This window comes from Sapajus apella, unplaced genomic scaffold (genome assembly GCF_009761245.1).
Source record: "Sapajus apella isolate SASKATOON/1434 unplaced genomic scaffold, GSC_monkey_1.0 scaffold45, whole genome shotgun sequence".
In the NCBI taxonomy this organism is placed as follows: Eukaryota; Metazoa; Chordata; class Mammalia; order Primates; family Cebidae; genus Sapajus; species Sapajus apella.
Genome location: NW_022436985.1, coordinates 6,565,370 through 6,590,326, shown reverse-complemented (window position 1 = coordinate 6,590,326; position 24,957 = coordinate 6,565,370). Strand labels below are relative to the sequence as shown.

Genomic DNA, 24,957 nt, shown 5'->3' with positions numbered 1-24,957 from the left:
ATATAATAGGCAAAAACCTTGTCTTGTTAATATGCAATCTGTGGAGAGTGGCATGTGTTTATAGGCATCTTTTACCCAGGGTTGAAATAAACTCTTGACAAGTAAGTTCCTAAGAGTTCAGGAACTTGCTGCCACTTTTTATCTCATGTTGTCATGCACATTAGAAAGGTAGACAAGAAGAGAATGAATGCCCCTTTTAGTACGTTTGTGTTACTATAAAGGAACACTTGAAGCCAAGTAATTTCTAAAGAAAAGAGGTTTATTCAGCTCATGTTTGCACAGGCTACACAAGAAGCGTCCTGTAGAATCTGCTTCTGATGTAGGGGCTTCAGGCTGCTTCCACTCATGGTAGAAGGGAAACAGGAGCAGGCTTTTGTACAAAGATCACATGGTGAGAGAAGGGACAAGAGATGGGGGAACCAGCTCTTCAAGGAACCAGTAGAGTGAGAACTCACCTCATTACCCTGTGGTCAGCACCACCCAGGAGGGATCCATTCCATGACTCAAATACCTCCCAATAGGCCCCACCTACAGCACTGGGGATGAAATTTCAATATGAGGTGTGGAGGAGAGGGTCAAATATTCAAACTGCAGTCATCTCTTCTGAGGAGCCAGAGGGTTGGGAAATTTACCAACTAACTCCATTTGTCACTGGTCCATTGCCGTTTAAGCGAGGGCTGTTGATGCTCCAGCACTTCCAGATTCCCCAGGCTGGGAGCTAGCTGAATAGTGCTGCAGGCCAGTAAAAAAAAGGCCTCGGGCCAAAAGTACAATACTAATCCTTTAGTACAGAGGTGAATGGTTAGAATACCACAGCCTCAGTTGTATTAAGATAAAGAGAGACGTTAATGATGTCCAAAATCAGATAATGCTGTCAAAATTGAAATGGAAAACAAAAAGTAAATATTTCTTTTTACCTCCTCATTCTTCTGACAAACTTTTACAACCTCTTACATTTTATGGAGACAGAGACAAATATGTCTCTATCTATGGAAATAGTAAAATATAATGAAGAGCACTTTTCATATAACAGTGTAATTTAGTATAATTCTATACGATCAATTATACAAGAATACTGCATCTCATGAGGCGAGATTAAATTGTTACATAGTTCCAAACCAGGTGGTTATATCAACCAACTTTTTGCCTTTTTGTGGTGACTTATTTGCCTATAAACAAATATATTGCATCCAATCTTTTAAAATACTGTTATCATTTCCTATTTTCAATACTGAATCCTTGGACTTAAACATTAAACAGCTTTTGCTTTCAAGTTTTACACTTCTCCCTAAATTTTATTTACCTACAATCTGAAATAGGTGTTCGTAGTCATCTAAATATTTCTTTCATTGTTGTTGGCTTTGCTGCTGGGGCACTTAGTAATTTTCATGGCCTGTCTCTATATTTCCACATGCCTTGTATTTATGAACACTAGCTTATATAACATTCAGATAGAAACAAAGGAAAATGTTATATATCACAGTGGCAGGATGATACAGCTGTTAAGGTAGCAGATATATAATCTGCTTGATATTTTAAAAATCATTGCTTTAATATTAGACATGATGAATTTCAGGTGAGTAAACCAACCATAGTGTACTCCTGTATTTTATCTAGAAAAGCAGTGATAATGGATACCCTCAGATCAGAACTGAGGGTGTTCACAATCACAGCCTGTGTCTTTTCTTGGCACCTTATTTACTGTGGGGAAAAACAATTTCCATTTATGTATCATATTCCATTCGGACAAAGCAATCACCTGAAACTTAGACAATGTTATTCATATGGCCTCCTTACATTTGTATAAAAACACTCAAATACACTGGCAAAGACCAAAAAAAAATTATTTGCAACAGTTAATCTCAGTAGACCTTTTCTCCTGTCTCAGTAAGAATTAAACAATCTTCTTAATCAACTTTGCAATAGCAACAATTAAATGGTTCATTTTGATGCAGACATTTATTTGAATGATTTTAATTACCACTTAATATGCCCTTATATTTCCAGTTTATTCATTTTAGTATCTTATATCCTTGATTTACATATTTTGTTGTTCTATTTATCACCATTCATTGTGGGTTATTAATGAGATTTAATTTACACTGACATTTCCAATAACACTTATTTTTATATTCTTTTCCCAGATTTAAATGTTTCTATAGTTTTCAAATTTTATTTTTAAGCCAACAAAGTTTCCTTCCCATCTCCATATGTTCTATTTTAAAAGATTTTCAAAAGTCATTTCAAAAACCTTTAGTTCAGTTATAAATATAGACTTTTATTCTTTCCATGCAATGCTGTTTATACATTCAAAATCTTATAACCACCTGAAGTATAATGTGATCAGTGAATATGACTCTAAAAGTAAAAAAGTATTAAATTTTTTCTTTTCATTTTTTTTTTGTGTGTGTGTGTGCAGAGTTTTGCTCTCTCACCCAGGCTGGAATGCCGTGGCACTCTGTTTACTGAAACCTCTGCCTCTTGGGTTCAAGTGATTCTCCTGCCTCAGCCTCCCGAGTAGCTGGGATTACAGATGCCCACCACCATGCCTGGCTAAATTTTGTATTTTTAGTAGAGACAGTGTTTCACTATGTTGGCCAGGCTGGTCTTGAACCCCTGACCTCATGCGATCCACCGGCCTTGGCCTCAGGTCCTTTACCACATATTCTCTAGATTTCTGCAAAATAAACACATTAACAGTGAAGTCCTTTAATGTGACTGGGAAAAAGAGAAAATGCAGCAAATGACTCACCATTTTACTCAGTACTGGTTTTCTTTGTTTTGCTTGAACCGGAAAATTTATCAATATCACTTCCATTTCTAAATAGAACTAACTAAAAAGTTACCTAGTCAAAAGCTTTGTAAGCAATTTCACTGTTATTTCTACTAGATAAATTGGTTAAATTTTGGAGGAGGAATATATTTTAAGCTTCACTTCTTATATTCAAATCCAAATTTTTTCAATTTAAAATACTAAATACTGTCTTTCCATTATTTTTTACCGTGCATGTAATAACTTGAATGGTAATATGAGCTGACAGGGGAATACAGAATGAAATTTACTCACATCTTTCTTTGATCTACTGTGAAAATTTTTAAAGGCTTCTTTTATGTTTGCTGCCTTGAAACATCTGAATGAACTTCATGAAAGATGTACTGAGCATGTGTACTTTTATGTTCTGGCTACTTGAGTCCTTTGAAAGCTGAAGAACCTATTTTTACAAAAGAATTTTCTCAAGTACCAAGTAGCCAACTATATCATTTATAATCACTAGAGTGTCTTTAGAATACTTAAATATTCTCTACCTATTTTATTATAGCAAAACATTTTATTATGGCAGATGAAATAAAGCAAAGCATTAGGAAGAATAAAGAGAATAAGAATGTATAATTTTATTTTGCCTTCATGTAATTTATCTTGTCTATCTTCCTTGGTTGTGATTCAATGAAATGTCAATTTATGAATTATCTGTTTTAGTACAGCTTTTTTTCTAAATGTTTTATAGACAAGTATCCAACAAACATGATTTATGATAATGTTTAATCACTAAACAAAATCAATAACACAATGTTTTTGGAAAATACAGTACATTCAGAAGTTAGATCTTTAGTGATCTTAGCATCATATAGTAAATAGTATGTTGTCTTCTGTATGAAGTCACTTCATCCCCAACTGAAATGATTATAGTTATATGAAGTTAATAATCTGTTGTTTGATTAAAGATTTGCAATATTTATATAATTGTATACATTTTGCTGTAATATACATTTTAGAAATTACTCTCTGATCACTGTCTTTTTGGGATTCTTCTAAATTTCTTAAAGTATTCCTCTCATAATACTTTGACATGAGAGAATAAAGTCTGCATCTAGAGAAAAGAGGCTTGGGTGTTGTTAAGTCCTCACTGTTATACCAATTACTTGCAAGAAATTAAGTCCAATTGATATGGCTGTACTAGATTACTTAAGTCATCCCCATATCGAGAATTTTTTATAAGAATTTAGTATCCTTTCCAAGAATCTTCAGTGACTCCCATTTCTTTTAATGTTACTCAGTATTTCTAACCTACTCTGCCATGGGGTTGAATGCCCTTATTTATCTGATACCACCTTCCAGATAAAACTATCTGGAACTATTTAATCACTAAATTCCTACATATACATATTTTTAATCTTGACTAGTTAGTATATTTAATATTCTGCTTCCCATTTTCTGTGGCCTACAAAAGTTAACTCAAGATGGATTAAAGACTTAATTGCAAAACCCAAAACTATAAAAACCCTCAATGAAAATCTAGGCAGTACCATTCAAGACATAGGCATAGGCAAAGATTTCATGATGAAAACATCAAAAGCAATTACAATAAAAGCCAAAATTGACCCAGCAATCCCATTACTGGATACATACCCAAAGGAATATAAATCATTCTGTTATAAAGATACATGCATGCATATGTACATAGAAGCACTGTTCACAATAGCAAAGATATGGAATCAACCCAAATGCCCATCAATGATAGACTGGATAAAGAAAATGTGGCACATACATACCATGGAATACTATGCAGCTATAAAAGGAATGAGATCCTGTTCTTTGCAGGGACATGGATAGAGCTGGAAGCTATTATCCTCAACAAACTAATGCAGGAACAGAGAGCCAAACACTGCATGTTCTTACTTATAAGTGGTAGCCGAATGATAAGAACACATGGACACATGGTGGGGAACAGCACACACTGGGGTATGTCATGAGGAACTGGGAGGAGGGGGAGCATCAGGAAGAACAGCTAATGGATGCTGGGCTTAATCCTAGGTGATGGGCTGATCTGTGCTGCAGGCCACCATGGCACATGTTTACCTGTGTAACAAACCTGTATATCCTGCACATGTACCCTGGAACTTAAAAAGTTGAAGAGAATTAAAATAATATTCTCCAGCATAGAGCATAGGTTTTAGCCACAAAACAAATCTTAACAAATTTAAAGAGCTTGAAATATATCAAGTATCTTTTCTGGCCACAATGTTACAAAACTGAAAACAACATTTAGAGAAAAGAAAGATACTGGATAAACAACTTAAATGTACAGCTAAAGGAAATATAAAAAACAACAAATTTCACCCAAAGGTAGTGTAAGAAATGAAATAATACCAATTAGAACTGGAATAAATGAAATAGAGACTGGAAAAACAATACAAAAATCAACAAATTTAAGAGGTTTCTTTAATTAAAAAAGAAACAAAATTGATAAAACTTCAGATAGGCTATCCAAGAAAAAGAGTGAGGAATCAAATAAATAAAATTTTAAGGGAAAGAAAAGAAATTACGAATGATACCACGGAAATACAAAAGATCATAATACTGTGAACAAATATAGACTATTAAATTTTGTAACCTAGAAGAAAAGAATAAATTTGTAGAAACATGCAACCTACCAAGACTGAATCATAAAACAATAAAAAAATCTGAACTGATCAATGGGTAAGGAGATTGAATCAGTAAACAAAGAAACCCCCAAGAAAGAAAACCTAGAATTTGATGGTTTTACAGGCGAACTATATCAAGCCTTTAAAGAAGAATTACAAACTTCTCAAACCCTTCCAAAAAACTAAAGAAGAAACGCCTCCAAAACTCATTTACTATGCTACTACCATTACCCCGATACTTTGGTATCAAGCATCAAAGACAAAGGCTTTGCCAGAAAAGGACATTATGAGAAAAGAAATTACAGGCCAATATCCCTGATAAACATATAGGAAAAATCCTCAAGAAAATGCTATCAAACCAAACTCAACAGCACATTAAAACAATCATAAACCATGATCAAGTAGAGTTTATCCATGGGGTACAAGTATGGTTCAACATACACAAATCAATAAATATATCACATTTACAATATGAACAGTAAAAATCATATGATCATATCAATAGATGCGTACAATTTTTTTCAACACTTTTTCATGATAACAACCGTCAACAAATTCAGTATAAAACAATGTGTCTCAGCATAATGAGTGGTCATATACAACAGATCCACAGCTAACAGTATACTCAGTAATGAAAAGCTGAAGCTTTTCCTCTAGTATCAGGAGAAAGACCAAAAAGCCAACTTTTGCCGCTTGTATTCAAGATAGTACTGGAAGTCTTAGAGCAATTAGGCAAAAATAAATGAATAAAAGGCATTCAAGTTGGAAAGGAAGAAGTTGTCTCTGCAAATGATATGATCTAATATATAGGAAACCCTGAAAAATCCATTAAAAACTGTTGAGCTAATAAATGAATTCAGTAAAATTGTAGATTCAATGTTAATATTAGATTTCTGAAAAGTAACAATGAGCCATCTGAAAAATTAAGAAAACAGTTTGAGTTACAGTAGCATCAACAAGAACAAAATATTTAGGAATAATTTTAATGAGACAAAAGATCTGTACACCTAAAATTATGAGATGTTGATGAAAGAAATTGAAGAAGGCACAAATGGAAAGCTAGCTCATGTTCATGGATTGAAAGAATTAATCTTGTTAAAGTGTTCATACAATCCAAAGCGACCTATAAATTCATTGTAATCCTTATCAGAGTTCCAATGGCATTTTTCAGAGAAATAGAAAAAAAATCTAAAATTTATATGGAGCCACAAAAGTCCAATAATAGCCAAAGCAATCTTCAGAAAGAAGAAATATCTGGAGATATCACATGCACTAATTCCAAACTGTATTACAGAGCTACAGTAATCAAAACAGGATGGTACTGACATAAAAACAAACTCAGACAGATAGTATAGTAAAGAAAGCCTAGGAATAAACCCACACATATATAGTCAGCTAAGCTTTGACAAGAGCATCAAGTATTTTAAATAAATGATGTTGGGAAAGTGGATAACCACATACAAAAGAGTGAAATTGGACCTTTATCTTACAACATATACAAATATTAACACAAAATGGATTAAATATTTAAATGAAAGATCTGAAACTCTAAAAGTCCTCAAAGAAAATGTAGGGTAAAATCTTCTTGACATTGGTTTTGGCAATGATTTCTTGGATATGACTCCCAAGATATGACAACTGGTTGAAATAAAATACATAAGAAACTCATCTAACTCAATAGTGAAAAGAAAACAAATTACTTGATTTAAAAATGGGCAAAGGACCTGAATAGACAGTTTTCCAAAGAAGTCATAAAGATATCCAACAGGTATATAAAAAGGTACTCATTGATTTTGAGGGAAATGCAAATCAAAATCGCAATGAGATATTACCTCACATCTCTTAGGATGGCTTTTGTCAAAAAAAAGTGTTGGCAAGTGTCTGAAGACGAAGGAAACTGTTTTATGCTGTTGGTAGAAATGTAAGTTTGTAGAGCCATATGGAAAACTTAATGGAGTTTCTTCAAATATGAAAAATATAATTATCATAGGATCCAGAAATTCCACTTCTGGTTATATATCCAACAGAAATGAAATTAATATTTTAGAGAAATATCTTCACCACCAGGTTGACTGCAATATTATTCACATAGGCACAATATGGAAGCAACTTGACTGTCAGCTGACAGATGAATGGTTAGAAAATGTGATAGATAGATAGACTAATGGATATATATAGACAGAAAATGTTTTTTAGTCATTAAAGCACAAAGGGAAATCCTGCCATCTATGACAACATGGATTAACCTGGAGGGCATTATGCTAAGTGAAATAGCAAGAGGCAGAAAAACAGAACCTGTGTGATCTCACTTATGTGTGGAATCTAAAAAAAATCTTAGAGAGTAGAATTGTGGTTGCCAATGGCTGGGGGTTGAAAGAAATGGGGAAAGATGGTCAGGGGTACAAACTTTTAATTATAAGATGAATAAGTTCCGGGGATCACAGCTAATGCACATTAGCATGGATGGTGTGTTAGTCAGAGTTGTCCTGTGAAACAACAGAATGGTATACATAGATACATGAAAGGAGATCTATTACAGGGATTGGCTTAGGTGGTTATGGAGGCTGAAATGTCCCATGATATGTAGTATGCAAACTGGAGAACCAGGAAAGCCTATAGTGTAATTCAACTGGAGTCTGAAAGCCTGAGAACCCGGGGAACAGATAGCACCTCTCAGTCCAAGGTTGAAGGACTCAGAACCTTGTAGAGTCATGGGTGTAAGTCCTGAAATATGGCCAGAAAATGTATAAATAACTCTGATACCCCAGGTAGGAGAAGAAAAAGTTTCCAGCTTTGGAAAAGAGGGCTAATTTGTCCGTTTACTAATTTTTTGTTATATGGAGACGTATTTTCTTTATCCACTCTGTTGATTCAAATGCTAATCTCTTCCAGAAACATATCATAGAAACACCCAGATATAATGTTTTACCAACTGTGTGTATATCTTGTAATACACTCAATTGATACATAAAATAAACCATGACAGGTAGTTATGGGTGTGTTAATTAATTTGATTGTAGTCATCATTACACAATGTAAACATGTATCAAATGATCACATTGTACACCATCAATATACATAATTTATATTTATCAATTAAATATTTTAAAATTTAAAAATTAAAACAATAAAGTTAAATAAAAAACACCATGAGAAAGCAATGATGGAAAGAAAAGCAGGTGAGCTGAGGTAACTAAAGGATTTTGAATTTAAAGGGCTTTATTTTTTGGCTGCCTTTGAAGATAAAGGAAACCAGGATTGAAGACGTGCAGGCAAGCTCTAGAAGTTTAGAATTACCCCTGGCAAAGGCCAACAAGAAAAGGGGACCTCAGTCCTACAACTTCCAGAAACTGAATTTTGTTAATAGCCTGCAATGTGCCTGGAAGTAGATTCTCTTCCAGAGCCCCCAAGAAACAATGTAGCCCTGTCCTCACCTTGATATTAGCATAGTAATACCCGTGTTGGACTCCTGACATTCAGAACTGTGAGATAATAAACTTTTATTATTTTAAACCATGACATTTCTGGTAATTCGTTACATCAGAAAAAAAAAAAAAAAAGCCGAGTACATTAATTAAATGATTATATAGTTGAATATCTTTGCTCCTTTCTTTGCCTTAGCATTTCTTTCCCTTCACATGCTCCCATTCAACTTTCCAGGCTCAGCCCAGTCACACAACAGCACAGGGATCTTCTCTGATGATTCCAGCTTGAGCTGATCATTTTCTTCTCTGAATTTTCTTAGGTATTCAACACACTGACTGCATTTTGTGTGGCCTTATTGCCTAATTGTGGGTTACATTTAATTACCCTGTTAGTAAAAATTTTGCTTGCATGTATTTTGTTTTCCATGTGGATTTGCAAGCAGGGTCATGGTGCTTATGAAATACTTATTGATTGATTCATGTTTTTTTATATTCAAAACCTTTTAACAAATCAAGTAATTATGAAGTGATTTTAAAATAAATTTCCAGAATTTTGAAACAGATTTCTGGCCTTAATTTTGTAGAAAAAAGAAAAAAAAGATGCATTAAGATAAAAGGATCCTGTACATTTAGGACACCCAGTAAATCACCAGAAAGAAGTGAAGCGTGTAAAATCAAAACATATACAACCTTTTTAAAACAGCAGGTATAGCTCAAGTTCTCTAACACTGAAGTAGCTGGTGTTAGCAATGGGTAGATAATTTACATAGGACTGAGAGGCAGTTGGAAAGATATTTCAGTATCGTATTTTTAATATATGAGACTTTCAAATTAATGAATATAATGCATTTGTGATTGTGGATACTAAAAATAAAATTCACTAAAAATTAAGACATAATTCTAATTTTATTCTAGAAAATCTGATAATTTTATTTGACATAATACATATGTTCTTTTTATTCCATTAGAAAAATATACTGATATATTATTATTTCCTTTTAAAAAAAATATAGGTCTGGACAGGTGTGGTGGCTCATGCCTGTAGTCCCAACACTTTGGGAGGCCAAGGCTGGCAGATAACCTGGAGTCAGGAGTTTGAGACCAGCCTAGCCAACATGGTGAAAACCAGTCTTTACTAAAAATAATATAAATTTTAAAAAAATGGGCTGAGCATGTGGCAGGCACCTGTAATCCCAGCAACTGGAGAGGCTGAGGCAGGAGAATAGCTTGAACCTGGGAGGCAGAGGTTGCAGTGAGCCGAGACTGTGCCATTGCACTCCAACCTGGGTGACAAGAGTAAAACTCCATCTCAAACAACAACAACAACAACAAAACATCAGCAACAACAACAACAAAAAGTAGACCTGGTTGATGGTAGAAAAAGAATATATGCATAATTAGGAACCTGACTATCAGAGGTTTGCTTGCAAAAATAGGTAAAAGAAACACTTAATAGTCCTTATTTCATAAAGAATAGGCTTGAAACTAATTTATAACTTATAGCTATGAAACTAAGAAACTGATTTTGTAGGTAATGCACAAGTAAGGCAGATACTTAGCCTCCAGAATTGAAAGCAGTTGCTGGAACTTTATTCAGAACTGTTTCCCCGTGTCTACCTATCTTACTAGCATCTCCTGATATAAACTTTAGCCTATAAAAATACTTATCTTCTTCAAAGAAGTTCTAAGAAAATAAATGATAATGTTTACAAATCAACCAAGCAGTGTTCACTGAGTCTCTATATTGTGCACTGTTTCTGTTAGCTTCAGAGGAAACAGCAAGCAGGTAAAGGTCACATATAAGAGTATGAGTTATGATCTGGTCATCAGGAAGCCTGCAAAATAGTTGAAAACTGAGGAAACCTATGTAAGAAAATAATGGCAAAAAGTACATAACACTATAGGACTTTATGAACTCAGCAGATCTGAAGAAAGCCCTTTAGAGATCTGCAGAATCTAGGTTGGTTTTGGAAATGCCCTCTCACACTTTACCTTTCCCATCCTATTCAAACCTTCAATATTTAGGTTAATAGTTATCTCAGCTCTATGGAGTAATTTTGTTATGTTCCCACACAAAATTATTCCACTGTTTTGCAACCACTCTAGCTATTTCACATTTATCCACATTTCTAGCTATACACACTTGGATAGTTACTTAAGCACTCTATGACTTAATGTTCTCATCAGTAACATAATAGTTTCTATCTTATAGGATTATTGTATTATATAAGTTTCTGTAAACTACTTAGAACAGTGTTTGGCACATAGTAAGTGCCTGAGAACTGCTAGCTTTTAGTATAATGTTTTATTTTAGGAGATGATATTATAAAATGCAAGGCCATTAAGAGCAAAATATGCCTTATTTCTACAGAAGTGCTTATAATCTCTTTCAGAGTATAGGTGATTAATAGCTATTGTTGAATTGGTGTGACTATGTAGAAAAAGAAAATGTTTCAGATAAAAGAAACAAGAAATTATATGTGTGGTTGTGATTAAGCTTTGATACCATAGTTCTTGTTTAATTGAATTAGATTTTAATGTTATTCCTATCAGTTAAAAAAACTTACATTCAAATTAATTTGACTTGAATTAGACACATATGTTTAAAAATGACTATATAAAATTATCCTATGAGTGTATATGAAATATATGTAAGCAGTATATGGTTTACATATTTAAGAAATTAATTTGTTTCTAATAACTACATTTTGAGTTAGAAACACTAGAAGGGACAGGATGAATTTTAAGTACTCTGGATTAAGAGGAAGGAGATAACTGACGTGTTTGAATGAACTTCTTTTATCTCATATTTTCATTTTTGCTCAATTTTAGACCTAACAGGAACCTTAAACATTTTCATCTTGAAAAACGAAATTGAAGGAAATACTTTAGAGAAAGTTTGCTGTAAGAAAGATTTTGTTTTTATTTCCATCAGAATGCCATATAAATTACACGAATAAAATCTGTTGACATCCCAAGCATAACAATTAAATGCTCTCATGAATTACATGGGAATTGCACATACTCTGAGAAGCATTGCAATTATTATATAATATGTATTAAATTTACCTACAGAAGTTTGCACATATGTTTGTAAATTTTGGATATTAATAGTCTTCTGAAATAAATTTTGAAAGGTAAAACAGAATTTAAATTTACATAAAAAATGATCCCAACTTTTAGAATGCTTACTATGTGCTGGGTATTAAGCACATTACATTTATTGAACCCTATGAGTCAGATGCTCGGATAAGTGATTCATATAACTCATTTAAATCTCACTATAATCCTATCAGTAGATGCTGTTATCATCCCCATTTTCTAGATGAGGAGCTAGGATACAGTGTAGTAAGGTGACTATCCTAACATCACAATATGATGGATGAATAGTATTCAATTCTAGCAGCTAGTTCTAGAATCCAGGTTCTTAATCACCATGCTAACCAACTTCATTCAAATAGAACACAAATAAGGAAGATAGAAATTTAAAGTTGTTTTTCTATGAATGGCCAAAGAACACCATCACCACCCTCATTTATTTAATAGACTTACGCTTTAAACTAGCACTTTTCAGATGGAATACATTTATTACTCCAAGGGGATAGGTACAAAGTAAATAAAATTTCCACAGGACCCATCCTGCTGTCTTGTCCTGAAAAATATTAGTCACTTTTCTCAAAGTGTGATTCATGTGGTATATAACATTATGTGAGGTGCTCTTTTTTTAACTTTACCTTTCAACAAATTGAGAGTAAAGCAAATCTGAATGGGATTGTACGTCAAGAATTGCAAACTTGTACCATCACGAGTTACCCCACCATTCAAGGATTCAGTTTCTCTACCTGTAAATGATCCCATTAGACTGAATAAATTTTAAGGTTATTTTAGATGAGTTTAGCACATACAATGGAGAAAAAAATGCAGGCTTTTTAGGCAGAGGGCCAGCTTCACTGATGAAGTTACCAATTTACTGAGCCTCCACTATTACCACTGTAAAATTGAGATAAAAATAATCTATTTTATAGAATGGTTGTGAGGATTAACTTAACTAGCTAGTGCATACTCAATAAACATTAGTTGCTATTCTTATAAAATAATTATTTACTATAAAATTTGACACAATTGCAAATGACTATTTGCCATGGAGTTTATTACTGAAGGAACTTAATTTAAAATAACTGACATGAAATTTAAATGATCTGGCGAGACTTAAATGATTTTGTTAGTGTGTTTTTAATATGCTTGAATAAATGCCTTTGTGTATAAATATAAAAACCATGCTTAGTCAGGGATATAGCTTTTATTTAGCTCATAATGCAAAGTCCCAATTTTTCTGCAGGTGATTCACATCTTGAAAGAGTGTAAAAGTGGTTCTGCACTCATTTTCAATCCAACTTGAATTTCTGTTTCATTATTTTCTAATGAAATTGAATTTGGTGATACCTGACACCTTATAAGATTTTGTTTATCTTGCTATACAAAATAGACTTATAAAGTAGATTTCCACAGAGCTTAGTCTTGGCTATAGCATTTTAGAGCCACATAAAAATTCTTATCCATCTACTTACAATATTCTATCTTTATGGCTTTTCATAAGCAATATTGCTTTCAGTTTGGTATTGAATTTTAAGAAACTAAAATATAATTGTACACTTTGTATATTTCTATAATGAAATTGACAAATGCAATTGTCTAGAGTGCTCTGTCATTTTATGGACAACATTTATTCAAAATGCAGTCAACATGTGATCAAATTTGAGTCTTTATAACATAGCAAATGCAGATGTCTTGCTTTTGGAAAATAAAACATCCTAAAATTGGCATCAATTACCAATTAGAATGTTAGAGTTTAAAATAAGGCTATGATCTTCATAGAATGATTGGACTACTCAGATTGTAGTACATCATCACCAGATGGTTTAGGTGTGGTCCCAACTTGATTTTTTTTTCTCAACTCCCATTTTCAAATTTTTCATCAAACTTTCTAGTTATTTATTTCCAACCCACCTTTCATGGTTTCTGTGTAATTATGAATAATACACTCTTTTAAATATTCATAAGTATGGTTTCTGTTCTTTTTTTAATTGTTTTTTAGATTTATAGGTATTGATAATGTATAATTCTCTCCTTTTGATACATTATTGCATTTTACTATTGTTTGAAATCCCATCTGATGAAAAGTACTTTATTATTCATCATCCTATTTTCTATTTATTATTTTTCAAAATCTTTAGAAATGCAAACAATGTTGTAATCAACATCTTCCTATTTTTATATATTTATATGTGCCAAGTTTCCTGTAGGTTTCTGAAGTCTTCTTTATGCTTATCAATTATGAAAAGATGAAAGGCAAAAGGCTAGTTCTGAGGAACACATATTACCCTCCACAAGATGTGAATAAATAGAGCATTAATTTATCTTGTTTCAAATTAAAGTTATTGATAATTTGATTCTTCTATTATAACACTTTATCTCAAGCTATTATTTCATTTCTATGCCATCACAGAATAAAATGCCCATATTATTTACTATTTCTACCTTATTTCTTAAGAATTTTAGATTCCGTTTTGGTCTTTCAGAGACATAATTTCAGATTTTCTCAGCTGAGAGTTTGTGATATGTATATCTATTTCTCTTTCAATTTAAGTATGTTCAAATGAATCGTTCAAAAAGGTAGATTATATGATAGAACAATAATCTTTTTTTAAAAAAAGTACTATACTATAATAAATTTAGCTATTAACCCTATTTGTTTTAAAAGTATATAAAAATGCCATTTGACACCAAAATAAACATTTGTTAAGAACCCATTATGTGCCAAATTCTGTTACTATTTTTATTCTTTATTCACCTAAATATTTATCTGGATTAATGCAGTATCACATTGTAGATTCAGAAACCAAGGGTGAAAAAGTAAAAATTTATAAATATGTTGACATAAACATATGAAAAGAAATTCTTAATTGCTAGGTTTTTGTTGATTTTTGTTAATAAGGCCACAAACTTTACTGACATTTATGCATGTAATAAATATACATAAATCAACCTGTCTTATACTAATGTTTTATGAGTAAAATCTCAAGCATAAGAAAATTATATTTCCATCTGAAATATATTAAGTATTATCAAATATATATCTATTGTCTATAATCTCAGTTGTGTGTTTTTTCCTTTAGCATACTTTAAAAGATTAAGATAAGTGTATTCCGTACTGGAACATTTTAATCATTATAAAACATTCTATATTAAATAGACTAGATAGATCTGAGACATAGAACCTGTGCCTCATATCTATATTTTCACTTCAATAGCAGTGTATTCATAATACTTTGCAACACTTTTAAAAATTTTAACGTCTGTCATTTATGTTTCATGTATTTTACAAATACATGTTATGTTTGGAAAATATTTTAGACTACAAAGACATAATTTATTATTCAAATCCTCTTAAAATGTCTTGGCTGGTATAGTTGGTATATATGCTCAGAACATGAGTATTTTCACGTAAGATTATATACAATAAACATCCAAAAGAATAAGGGAAAAAATTATTACAGTGGCATGCCATGGTATTTTAGGCATTGCGTTTAAACTTGTGCCTGTGTGTGAATATAGTGGATATTTTTCTCTTAAAAAATATTGTAAAAACAGTTATTGCCTAGGGTATGTGTATTATTTGAAATGTATTCAATTTTAAATTTACTATAGACTATGTGAAATCTGAATATTGACTTCATTCTAATCTGTGCTAACTTCATTTTGCTTACAATGCACCACTAGGCATGTGGTGCACACGCACAACTATTTTTACTTTATTAAGATTTTATTTGCTGATACATAAAGGTAATAATTAAGCATCCAACTTATTGCTGAGAAAATATTATTATTATTTTATTATTCTACTCAGGAGGCTGAGGCAGGAGAATTGCTTGAGCCCAGGAGGTGGAGGTTGCAGTGAGCCAAGATCATGCCACTGCACTCCAGCCTGGCCACAGAGCAAGACTCCATCTCAAAAAATAAAAATAAAAAACTACACACACACACACACACCATACATATATATGTATGTATATATATGTTTTAGTTATTTTCTAAATTAGTTTATAGGTTTTTCTAAAAAAATTATTTATTGTATTTTAAGTTCTAGCGTACATGTACAGAACGTGCTGCTTTGGTACATAGGTATACACGTACCATGGTGGTGGTTTGCTGCATCCATAGCCCCATCACCTACATTAAGTATTACTTCTACTGCTATACCTCCCCAATCCTCCTACCCCTGCTCTTCCTCCCCTGGTCCCCCACCTCCCCCAGGCTCTGGTGTGTGATGTTCCGCTCCCCATGTCTGTGTGTTCTCATTGTTCAACACCCACTTATGATTGAGAACATGCAGTGTTTGGTTTTATGTTCTTGCATCAGTTTGCTGAAAATGATGGTTTCCAGTTTCCTCCATATCCCTGAAAAGGACATGAACTCATCCTTTTTTTATGGTTACATAGTATTCCATAGCGTATATGTGCCACATTTTCTTTATCCAGTTTATCATTGTTGGGCATTTAGGTTGGTTCAAAGTCTTTGCTATTGTGAACAATGCTGCAATAAACATATGTGTGCATGTGTATTTACAATAGAATTATTTATAATCCTTTGGGCATATACCCAGTAATGAGATTGCTGGGTCAAATGGTATTTCTATTTCTAGATTCTTGAGGGATCACCAGGGATTTTTTCTTTGTTGTGGCTTCACTGCTTTATACTTTTCCATTGTATATTCCATTGTATAGATAAAATTGATATGGTTTGGCTCTGTGTTATAACCCCCACTTGTTGAGGCAGGGACCTAGTGGGAAGTGATTGGTTCACAAGGACAATTTTCCACATGCTGTTCTCATGATAGAGAGTTCTTGTGAGATCTGACGGTTTAAAAGTTTGTGGCAGTTTCCCCTCCATCCACTCTTGCTGCCTTGTGAAGAAGATGTTTGCTTCTCCTTTGCCATCCACCATGATTATAAGTTTCCTGAGGCCTCCCCAGCCATGTGGAAATGTGAGTCAATGAAACCTCTTTTCTCTGTAGATTATCCAGTCTTGGTTGGTTCTTTATAGCAGTGTGATAATGGATTTATGCAATAATTTAATTAAATGCCTATTTATAGACATCTGTGAATATAATTATGGTCTGAATAATACTATAATGAATAACACTGTGTACATCTATTTCTATTAAATAAATTCCATGAAAAGGATTTGCATATTTTATAAATATATAGACTTATTTAAATAGATATAGACAAAGTTTTTTATATCAGGCTTAAAACAATCTACATTTTACTAGCATTTTATGAGAGTGTCTGTTTCCTACACCCTCATCAACAGAGTATGCTATCAAAATTTTGGACTTTTATTAACTGATAGGTAAAAAAGTTATCTCTGTGTAGATTTCTTTGTACCTCTCTCGTAATAAATGAAATTGAGCTTGCTTCGTAATCATAAAAGGGACATATTTTCCTTTTTGTGAACTGTCCTTTTCTTTTTTACTACCGGAGTTTTGTATTGTGTTACTGATTTTTAGGAGATGTGTACACTAGGGAAATTAGCTTTGTAATAGAACTTTTATATACCCCGTTTAAAAAATGTTGATTATAGTCATTTTAAATTTTTATGTTATTGAATTTATATTTTTTTTATTAAGTTTTGGAAAGACTTCTCCCACTCTGAGGGTCTCAAAGTAAATAAATGTGTATTATGGGTCTAATACGAGTATGGATGAAGTACTATATCAGTTGCTATTTTCAATATCTCCCTGCCTAGAGAGGTAGTTGGGGAGGTAATCAATGTGAAAATGACTGATAAATACTAGGCTAAATAAAATACGTGGTGTAATAAAATGTAAGCCACATTAATTTACTCATATTAATTACCAGTTATAATTTTTAGTTATATGAGTGAATATTTGATTCACAATTCTTCTTTCTCAGACCCCATTAAGCTCCGTGAGATTTAGAAAATATAGTCATGTGCCATGTAACAACATTTCAGTCACTGACAAACTATATACGTTGGTGGCTGGTCCTGCAAAATTGTAATGGGGCTGAAAAGTTCTTATCACCTGGTGACATTGTGGCCATCATAACGTCGTAGTCCAATTGCTTTATTTCTTTTTTTTTTTTTTAATTTTTTTTTGCTTTTTTATTTTGCTTTATTTCTTAATAAACTTAGTGTAGCCTAAGTGTACAGTGTTTATAAAGTCTACAGTAGTGTGCAGTAATTTCCTAGGCTTTCACAGTCACTCAACATTCATTCACTGACTCACTCAAGGTGTCTTCCAGTACTGCAAGCTCCAAACAAGGCAAAGGCCCTCTCTGCACAGGTGTACCATTTTTTATCTTTCATATTCTAATTTTTAGTTTCCTTTTTAATATATAGAGATATTTTTGGATACACAAACATTTACCATTGTGTTATAATATTCTGTTAAAATTGCCTACAATAACATGTACAATAACATGCTGTACAGGTTCGTAGCCTAGGAGCAATAGGCTATACCATAGAGCATAGGTGTGCCACAGGCTGTACCATCTAGGTTTGTGTAAGTACATCTTATGATATGTGCACAACAATGACATCACGTAACTAGGGGTCTGTATTGTTAAAGGATGCATGACTAGATCTGTCTTGCTTATCAAAGTATTCCAAGAGTGTAGCCCAGAGCCTGGAAAATAGTAGACACTTAAATATCTACTTACTGAATAATAAATGAATGTTTATCACAGTGCCTCACACTGTAAAGTAAGTCTACCTGGAAAGACACACGTTTAAGCAAATAATTATAGTATGGGTTCTGAGCAGCAACACTAATAAGGACAAGGCATTGAGACTGCTCGAGGAAGGAGCTCCTAACTCTGTCTGAGGGCAACTTCTGAAGGGAGCCTTATCAACTGAGCACCCAATCTTGAATTAAGGTACTCCAGCTGCACAAAATCTTCAGAAGGACTAGAAGTCATAGCAGAAAAAGGGAAGCAAATAATTGTAATAGTGTGTTTGAACTGCTACAGGGTTTTTGTTTGTAGAATGACTGGTATTTTTGGTAGTAGGGGAATGTTAATATGGGAGTACTTAATTTAGGAATATCTCATGGAATAGGTTATATTTGTAATTAGAATACTGTAAAATGACATAGCATCTCAATAGGTGGAAAATCAGTGGGAAGGGTTCAGGTTTAAAAGACCAGGTTCAAAGTTACAGAGAAGCCATAAAAATACTTTAAAAAAAGTTACAGAGAAGCCATAAAAATACTTTAAAAAAAGTTACAGAGAAGCCATAAAAATACTTTAAAAACAAAAGCAAAAAAACAGATACCATTTAGAACAGCAGGAGCCTAACAAAAGCAATAAGGGTAAAAAATGAAATAGGATATCATCTTTGAGAAGCTTAAAAATGAAAGAGTGTAAGCTTACCAATTTAATATCTTAATAAGATAGTTTTTGTTTGTTTTTCACTCCTGAATGTAATTATGAGCAAGAATATCCACAGCTTTCCATAACTGGTATGAATATCGATGGTAGTTTTTTTTCGTTTTATCTATTTTATCTTGTAAATATTTCTCAATAGCAGTTATTTTACAGAATATAATGGAGATTAGGACTATTGACCTAAACCTGAACTTGCCACAACATGTTCCCATGATACAAATGAGCCATGGATTTTCTTTACAATTTGTCCTCTTAGATCATGAGCCATTCCAAGATTCCCCTTGGCTCAGAGTCCTGGTGAAAGACATAGTCCAATGATGATGACTTTTGTAAATCTGTGTAGCTTCCCTCTTACTTTCTGTGATCTAGGCACATTGGATTTATTTCAGTTACCTGAAGTTTTGTTTTTGCTTGGTAGGACTTTAAATTAAGGTAATATATGTAAATCACACATAGTACTACATGGCATATAGCAAGCTTTCAATATATATACTGCTATTTATGTTGTTTAACCCAAGAACTTATGAAGAAACGAGATAGGAATCACTTAAAGACCAAGATCAAGTACGATTTTCTCCAAAAATCTTCTCTAATCAATCTTGCCTCAATAAGAGTTAATTTTGTTAAGGTAATAGAAAATATGAGAAGGTTGATGGCTTCAGATTTGAATTGTTAGAGATTCTGCTTTAAGACATTGAAATGGAGATTTATTTAGCAGATACATAGATTTATAAAATACATAAAATATTTTTATAAGAGTCTGCATTCTTTACTTTTTAGTTTGAAATTTATTTAGAGCACGTTTAAAAATAGTTTCTTCCTAATATGGCAATAAGTTTTGTTGTTCTTGTTGTTGTTGTTTATTTTGTTTTGTCTATGTTCCATGATGTTTAATGAGCGTACCTGCTGGCATGTACATGGGCAATGTCAAGGTTTGGTGGCAGCAGCTGTGCATTTTCTTGTTAGTGTGACAACACTTATCTAACACTTTTCATGTTATGTCATATATAACAAAAGTATCTAGGCTGAGTGTGGTGGCCCACGCCTGTAATCCCAGCACTTTGGGAGGCTGAGGTGGGAGAATCACTTGAGTCCAGGAGTTTGAGACTAGCATAGACAACATGGTGAAACCCTGTTGCTTCAAAAAATATTTTAAAATTAGCTAGATATGGCGGCTGCATCTATAGTCTCAGCTACCCTGGAGGCTGAGCTGGGAGAATCACCCAAGCCCATGAGATCAAGGTTGCAGTGACTCGTGATCATGCCACTGCACTCCAACCTGAGTGACAGAGTGAGACCCTGTCTCAAAAAAAAAAAAAAAAAAAAAAAGTACCTAAACATTTAGAAAATTTGAAATGCAAACTTCCTTTAAATACTCAAAAATAAATTACTTTCTCTTATGTTTCATCTTCTGAGATTTAAAAGAAGGTTGGTAGAAAAGATTTCGGCACAATCTATCTCTCATTCTTCTTAAAGCATATGTAGTATTAAATTACAGGAATTTCTATGTGGTTCTTTTATATATTTTTTGAAAACATGAACAGAGAAGTATTTATGCTAGCAATTTTAATTAGATGCAAAAAAAGTAAAAGTATTTATACCATTTAAATCTTTATTTGGATATCTCCACTAATAATTTTGGCATGCTTTCATGTAAAAAAACTCAACTTTCATTTGGAGTTCATAGTTTTGAGCCCAGCCTATAATATGATATTTGTCTTACTTTTGCTTGAATCAAACCACTACATTTTACAAAACTGTGCTTATGTTATTATAATTGGAACATAACATCATAGGTAACTGAGATAAGCTTGACAAAGCAGTAGGAGAAACCTCCTTGGATTCGCTGTATTTGAGCAATAGTCTTTTTCTGGTGTCTTTCACATCCAGTTGTGGCTCCCTGCAATCAGTTTCATCATTGAAGCTAGGTTAATTATGATATCACCCTACTTACATTATATCATTTGGTTGGTTCAGATGTCATTGTGGTTTTGCCATTTGACTTTCAGTGTCAAGAACCACAGTTACTTTTGCACCAGCCCAATAGGAGTTCCTATTTTATGCCATCTTCCCTCTTACTTCCTGTGATCTAGGCACATTGAATTTATTTCAGTTCCCCAAAGTTTTGCTTTTGTTTGGTAGGATTTTAAATTAAAGTAACGTATGTAAATCATGCACAGTACTACATGGCATATAGCAAGCTTTCAATAAATGTACTGCTATTTACATTGTTTTGCCTAAGAACTTACAAAGAAAGGAAATAGGAATCACTTAAAGAGAATCACTTTAAGACCAAGATCAAGTATAATTTTCTCCAAAAATCCTCTCTAATCAGTCTTACCTCAATGAATGTTATTTTTTGAAGGTAGTGAAAAATATGAAAAGGTTGATGACTTTAGATTTGAATTGCAGCTACATGGATTGATGCCAATGTTAATAACTGTGTGGGGAGGTAAATGTAAAAATGAGACTTAGAAAGATTAAATTATTTATTTAAGATCATACAATTAGTGACAGGACTACAGTCCTTCCTTGATGTCCTCCTTAAGGCTATTTCTCCTGCACCAGGTTGTCTCCCAGTAGTGAAACCATGAGTGGAGCTCAGCTGGGGAAACAGAGAGATAGCAAAGCCACAGATGAATCCAAATTAGGAAAAGAAGCCAAAGCCATAGAGAAAGTCTAGTCAGAGACAGAGCAGGACAACTGGAAAAAATGCAGTTTCTCAAACATCCAGAATAGAATTTCCAAAAGTATATATGTGAAAATAACCAAAAGCCAATTAAGATAAAGTTGTATAAAAATATCGTTGGTGCCTAAGGACTTCCTACTTTCACATGTTACCTGTCTTGCAATTGCCAATGAAGTATGAATGAAGGCCTGCTGAGATCACATTTGCCTGCTAAGTCAGGTTGGTAACACATGAATTATCAAAGCCCTGGAACTAAAGAACTGAAGATACCATGCTTTGTGTCTTTGCCATTGCATTTAAATTCAGATTCAGACTTTGGGAGAGAAAGGAAAATATGGAAATAAATATCAAATTAACTGAGCCAAAAATAAAACTTGTATTTTTGGAGCATTTCTGAAGATATCAGAATCCTAGGATACTGAGTAGGGATTAAGTTTATCTCATACCCTGGGAGAAGCATGTGTGTTCAGAAGGCAGTTTATTTGACCATAAAGGAATTTCAACTGTTATGGGAGGAAAACGCATATGGACTACACATAATGTGATAAAACAAGAAAAATATTTAGGAGCTATTCTGCAATTTGTAGCTACTTAATTATATATCAAACACCTCTAATAATACTCCCAGAGCCTCACAATCTCAGAATGGATGTTTAAGATAATTAATATTAGCAATCAGGAAAAAATTAAGAATTATTGTGAAACTATATATATATGAGAATATGTAATTATATGTAATATAGATAATTCATTTCAGATAAAAAAAGTAGGATTTTTATTCATACTTGATTAGATTACCATCCAATTACATAGACATTTAACAATTCAGAAGAATTTATTTGCTCAAATACTTGAAGAAGTATATAGTGGAATTCTTCCTAAAATTTGTAATAATAAACTTAATAATAGTCTCATTGAACCTGTGGAGACATACTTACTGAAATTTTATGTCCTGGCTTCAGAATGGATTTCCAAGCAGAAGGAAACAAAAGAATTGCTTGTTATATATATATTTTTCTTATTCAAGTTTTATTAGCTTTTTTTTTCAATTAATGTATACATATAAAACATAGGAATATTATATAATGGAGCAATTTATTGATGGGGTGGGATAACGTATACTTAGATATTTTCCTTAGTTTTCAAGTGGCATCTCTTCTACCACTACAGTTAAAAACCTGAGAACATGAGAATCTGAGTATGCAGCAACGTGAAAAGCTTGGTAGCCACTTAGAACAAGGAGCATAAGCTATATTATATAATTGTCCAGTAAAGCTTATTCTTTGATATATACTTAACTACTGCATATTTTATACAAGTTTTCTAAAATAAAATGTCAAATCATGTAATCATCAATAATAGGAAAGCAAAGTGATGCAAGATTCATGAACACACTGAGCACAAATCTTTTTTTTTAAGTGCTGATTCTTTTCTATTTTGATGGAGTCTTACTGTGTCACCCAGCAGGCTGGGGTGCAATGGCATAATCTCGGTCCACCTCCTCAGCTCAAGCGATTCACCTGCCTCAGCCTCCCAAGTAGCTGAGATTACAGGCACCCACGACCACACATAATTTTGTATTTTTAGTAGAAATGAGGTTTCACCAGGTTGGCCATTCTGGTCTCAGACTCCTGACCTCAGGTGATCCACCCGCCTCGGTCTCCCAAAGTGCTGGGATTACAGGCATGAGCCACCACGCCAGGCCTCTTTTTATTATTTAAACTAATGGACCACTGTGAGTGAAATGTCAGATGATGGAGAAAACGTTTATTTGTTTATACTTTGTTGTCTTCACTCTCTGTAATCAGTAGTAGTTCTCAAGTTATCAGTGAGGTCAATTACTAAAATTCAGTGGCCTTCTTCACAGTGTAGCTAAAAATTCAATTGACTTCAGTGTGCTGTGCCCCAGGATGTACTTTGGCATAAATTTTGCTATTATAGTAAAGAAAGTATGTTGTTAAAAGCAAAGATATAAATGTATCTACCTTACATTAGAAAGATGTTCCTGAAAAATGTGAGTATAAATTCTTTACAAACTATTTTTCCCTCATTTGCATCATACTTTCGAGGGCTTTCCTGTCTCTGAAGTTACTTTAAAAGATAATAACAATCTCCCCTTTGCTTCAACACAAAATGATTCCAGTAGGGCTTTTCTTGCCTGTTACTGTCCAAGGCCTTTCAAGAATTATTTTATGAATTGAAAATTTTAACATATTTCATGTGTTGTTATTTTATTATTTGGTGGTACTGCTATGAATTTTACTTGTATTTTGCAACAGTTTTGTGTTGGGAGATAAAAAGAAAGTGAGATATTACTAACTATGGTAAGGAATAGTAATTCCTGTTTTTTCTCATATGTGGCTATCTCTTCCTCTCTCTCTGCCACCCAATAGCAAAGACACCTTCCCCCAAGCAGTCAGAGTGGACTGGCATGGGAGTCATGAAGAATAAGAGAACTGTTGATGGCAGAGATGATATATTTTTGATTTTATGAAAATGTAGAGACCAAATACTGGTGTATTTATTATCATCCTCTCTCTCTTTCTCACCTCCTCCCTTTCTCTCTTTCACTTAACATCCAATCTATTTATTTTTATCTATTTTTCTCCCTATCATCCATCCATAGTTTCTTTCAATCTCTCCCTCTCTCTATCATCTATCTTACGGTCTAACTATCCACCATCCATTTAACACTTACTACCTCCAAATTTGCAAAGATACCTTCTATTAACAACAACAAAAAAAATTGGCCTAAGTTGGAGGAGAATAAAGTACAGTAGTGTGGTAATGACACTCTACTGTCTTTGATAGGATACCTCTTCAAAAACAGTGGTTTGTTTTTGTTTCTCCTTATCTGGTATATGTAAATTCTGCATCTGCCACCCTGAATTTCAATACAAGATTTAGAATAGAATTGATTCTTAATACTGATAATTACACATAAGAAATT

At 33.1% G+C, this 24,957-nt stretch overlaps 1 protein-coding gene and 1 long non-coding RNA gene across 4 annotated transcripts in view; one reads left to right on the top strand and one right to left on the bottom strand.

Annotated features, from left to right (window-relative positions):
- CCSER1 (coiled-coil serine rich protein 1) overlaps positions 1-24,957 on the top strand; it is a 1,343,925-nt gene that overhangs the window by 1,168,784 nt on the left and 150,184 nt on the right. The gene's annotated exons all lie outside the window — the stretch shown is intronic.
- LOC116524525 lies at positions 787-16,609 on the bottom strand. The gene is made up of 3 exons (XR_004257373.1): positions 16,597-16,609; positions 2,436-2,440; positions 787-1,399 (listed from the first exon to the last, which is right to left on the bottom strand). It is a non-coding gene; the product is annotated as an uncharacterized LOC116524525 (long non-coding RNA).